This window comes from Hemibagrus wyckioides, linkage group LG06 (genome assembly GCF_019097595.1).
Source record: "Hemibagrus wyckioides isolate EC202008001 linkage group LG06, SWU_Hwy_1.0, whole genome shotgun sequence".
Taxonomy (NCBI): domain Eukaryota; kingdom Metazoa; phylum Chordata; class Actinopteri; order Siluriformes; family Bagridae; genus Hemibagrus; species Hemibagrus wyckioides.
The window spans coordinates 23,508,449-23,512,409 of record NC_080715.1 but is presented as its reverse complement, the minus strand read 5'-3'; the positions used below and the strand labels follow the sequence as shown (position 1 = coordinate 23,512,409).

Genomic DNA, 3,961 nt, shown 5'->3' with positions numbered 1-3,961 from the left:
CTTCCACATTTTCTTGGCTCAGACAGATTCACCTTTTTATTATTCCATTTACTCTTTTGGGGTCAGAACGAACAGAACACGCAATTTCTTACCAGGAATTTGGATTTGCTGTTTGATCAGAGTTCAGAACATCGATTATCTCATTTTATTAGCACCTGTCAAGAGCTGGGATATATTAGGCAGCAAGTGAACAGTCACACCTAGAAGTAGATGTGTTGGAAGCAGAAAATGGGCAAGCGTAAGGATCTGAGTGATTTCGACAAGGAAAAGGACAAATTGTTATGTATAGATGACTGGTTCAGAGCTCTATCTTCTAACAGGGTTCCAAAGAAAGGACTACTGCTGAACTGGCAACAGCATCATGCGCCCAAGGTTCACTGATGTGCATTGGGAGGCTAGCTCATCTGGCCAATCCCACAAAAGAGCTACTGTAGCACAAATTGCTGAAAAGTTAATGATGGCTAGGATAGAAAAGTGTCAAAGCACAGAGCGCATCACAGTCTATGAGGCTGTGTAGTCACAGACCAGTCAGAGTGTCCAGGTGACCCCTGTCCACTGCCAAAAGCACCTGCAGTGGTGAGCTGCAGAACTGGCGAATCCCATTTTCTTTTATGTAATGTGGATGGCCAGAAGTGTGTGCTCTGCTAACTTGGAGAATTGATTGCAACAGGATGCACTATGTAAAGAAGGCAAGCCAGCAAAGGCAGTGTGATTCTCTAGGCAAAGCTCTTCTGGGAAACCTTGGGTCCTGGCATTCATGTGGATGTTACTTTAACATGTACCACCTACATTGCTGCAAGTAGTAGCAGTCCAAATACACCCCTTCAAGGCAACAGTAATATCTAATGGCACAGTCCTCTTTCAGCAAGATAATGCTCCCTGCTACATTGCAAAAATTGTTCAGTAATGTTTTGAGAAACATAAAGTGTTCATGGTGTTGACTTGACCTTCAAATTCCCCTGATCGCAATCTGAACAAGCATCTATAAAATGTGTTGGAAATAAAATTCTAATCCATGGAGAAACATATATTCATTTATTTGTTTAAGTATATATTTAAATCTATTTGATTTTTGTTGCCAGCTGGGGTTATTTGTTTTTTGATGCACAATTGTTCTTAAGGTGCTTATAAATTAAACCACAGAATTGAATTTCAGGCTTATCTCCAGAAAGGGGTTGGCAGTACCCCATTAGAGGGAGTTAATCATCACATATGATTCTCTCACTATCTGGAGAGCAGCGTGGTGTCACAGAAGCACATCAAACACATGGACCCCAGTGTGAGGATGGACCATATCAATTGCTTGTTTAATCTTTATGCTGACTGAGATGCAACAAAATAAATCTCCATGAGACTAAATTTGGCCATCATGGGAGAAAACCTGGATAAAATGTAAAAGCAAATTTATGAAAATGATCTTAAAAATCATTTATTTAAATACTTATATTTGATCATTCTTATCAAATAACTTGTTCATACCAAAAGTGTCTTTTGTAAATTCATTATTGCAATACATTAAACAGTTTGAAACAGTTTCATAATTACACTCCTCTCTCATTTTGCTTACAGAATGCTCATATTAAATGTAGGCATTCAAATGTCTGACTTTAAATTACATTACCATGTTTTATCAACTTTAAAAGTTATTTGCAGAACCATTATTACCATTATTACACATTTCACACAGCTATATTACTAACATATTAATAAATACAAAGGTTTTGTACACCATTTTATGTTTTCCCAGCTGGGCAGATATAGGAGAGGATGACATCAATCATGTTTTTAATAATGGGTTGGGGTGGGTGTAGGTCTTGGGGTAGGTGGTGGGCCAGCATCATTTCCCAGGCATCCAGAAACTTCACATTGAGTCCTTTGAACATTCCACGCAGCACAGTATCAATCTGCAGACAGAACCAGTTGCTATAGAACAGGCTATATGCTGGATCAAACTTCTGCATGTTGGGAGTGCGGATCACCACCAACGTATCTGGCTCACGGTTTAACAGCCGCACCACAGCCTTCCGAATTTGCCGTAGCCGCCGTATATATGCTTCAATTGGGTAAGTGCCAAAGTGAGACCACACACTTATACACAGTGTTTGGCCCACCCTGTATCCTGTCTATCTCACTTGCTACATAGTGCAGTTCAGAGGTGTACACTGGGGGGCAGCGGAGGGGCGTCCCATGGCAGCGAAACTTCACTAGAATATTGTTAGTGTCATCCACAAGCATGAATGGTCCTACCTTCCTAAGGCTGTAAAGATTCAATGGTTTCAGGTCTAGGAGAAGAGAAAGTGAGCATCATATTGGAGAAACATAAAAAACTAGGGTGTTTACACAAGAAATTGATAAAACACAAAGAAAAACTTGCTCTTACTAGGAACAAAATCAGCAAGGTACTCAAACCACTGGCGTATTGTTGAATCTCCATGCATGTACACAAGCTTCCCTTTAAGACAACTTGTAATGGCTGATGAGTTAGTAAAATGCTGGATGGCTGAACCACTCAGAGACCTCCAGGTATCTTGAAAGTAGTAGCCAGCAGCATTGTTAGTACTTTCTACTTTGGTTTGATCTTTGAAGGGAGGAAAAATATTAATGTTAATCACAAGATAGCTTACAATATAGACAAATCAGAGTGCAATCTATATGTTTAAATGTGAAGTGAGGGATTTGTGCTTTGGGTCTGTAATGTTGGAGTCTATTTTTAAAAGGACCTTTTAAAATGATGCCTGTATGCCATAAGTGGTTAATTGAGGGTGTGTGCATATTTAAATAAGCAGTGAAATGCAAATCACAACTGCATTAATATTTAACAAAAACAATAATAAAATAGTCATTATGGAATGTTGAATGTTTAAAATGTGTGAAATCTTGGATCTTAATTAATTTAGCAGACCACAGCTGACATTTTAGCACCATTTACTCAGGTCAAGAATTGTTATTAGGAACTGTCATCAGAGCATAATAAATTATGTGGCCCTGGGCAGAAAGGCAATGCAAAATCCCATCATGACACCAAGTACCCACAGAATGGTTACAGTTTTTCCTTAGGTTGATCTGTGATATAAGCAATGCCTCCCCATTTTCCTCTAGAAGGGGAAACATCCTTTTTGTGGATGATAAATAGACATTATTATTATTTAATTGGCATATATGGATTTAATAATGGTGTCAAATAATAAAGTTTTTTGTGTATCTACATCCTGAAACATAAATTCTAGCAAAACATTACGGTTTCGTCCAGCTTTTTGTGGTCAGACAGTGGAGCTGGACAATCAATATCAGAGTGTCCTCAATACAATATACAATGTACAATATCAGCTCCCTCAGCAGATATTGTTTAAAAAGATAAATGAAGGTAAAGTCAGAATGAAACAGAACACCGTTTTGACAAACTCCAAAACTTTAAAAACAATTTAAAAAAAATTACTCTAAAATGTTGTTAAACCGGGGCCCAGGCTTTCTTCTGATGTACTACTCTTCACCAGGCTACAGCTTATATTTTTAGTGTAATCAGATGTAAAGAAAAGGCAGTGTAAAGAAAATCTTACTATTTTCTGCAGGTAATACAGTCACATGGTCCATGTTTACTGCAGGTATAGGAACTTTGATATTTACTCCCCTGAAACAATATGGTAATTTTTTTATTCATCATTTTACTATCATTTATATCTTTTTAAACTTTAAATATCAATTTAGAGCAAGAGCAATTAAATCAAAGCAAATCTTCTTAGGACCTGATTTTCCCAGTTTTCTCAAATAACAAGGAAATTAATCCAAATTTAAAAAGCTATGGAAAAAGGATCTTTACAAATAGACTCCAGCTGCCATCTTACCTCTTGAAAAACTCTGCTTCATTCTTGTTTAAGAGGGTCTTCCTATAACCCTCTTTATAATGATTTATTCGTGTGTCACAGCCTAGCTTTTTGGGTTTGTAGCAGTACCAGGGCTCAGG

General features: G+C 37.7%; 1 pseudogene; it reads right to left on the bottom strand.

The window, feature by feature from the left end:
- Positions 1–1,458: 1,458 nt before the first annotated feature.
- On the bottom strand, positions 1,459–3,619 carry LOC131354933 (NXPE family member 3-like; annotated as a pseudogene).
- Positions 3,620–3,961: the final 342 nt, after the last annotated feature.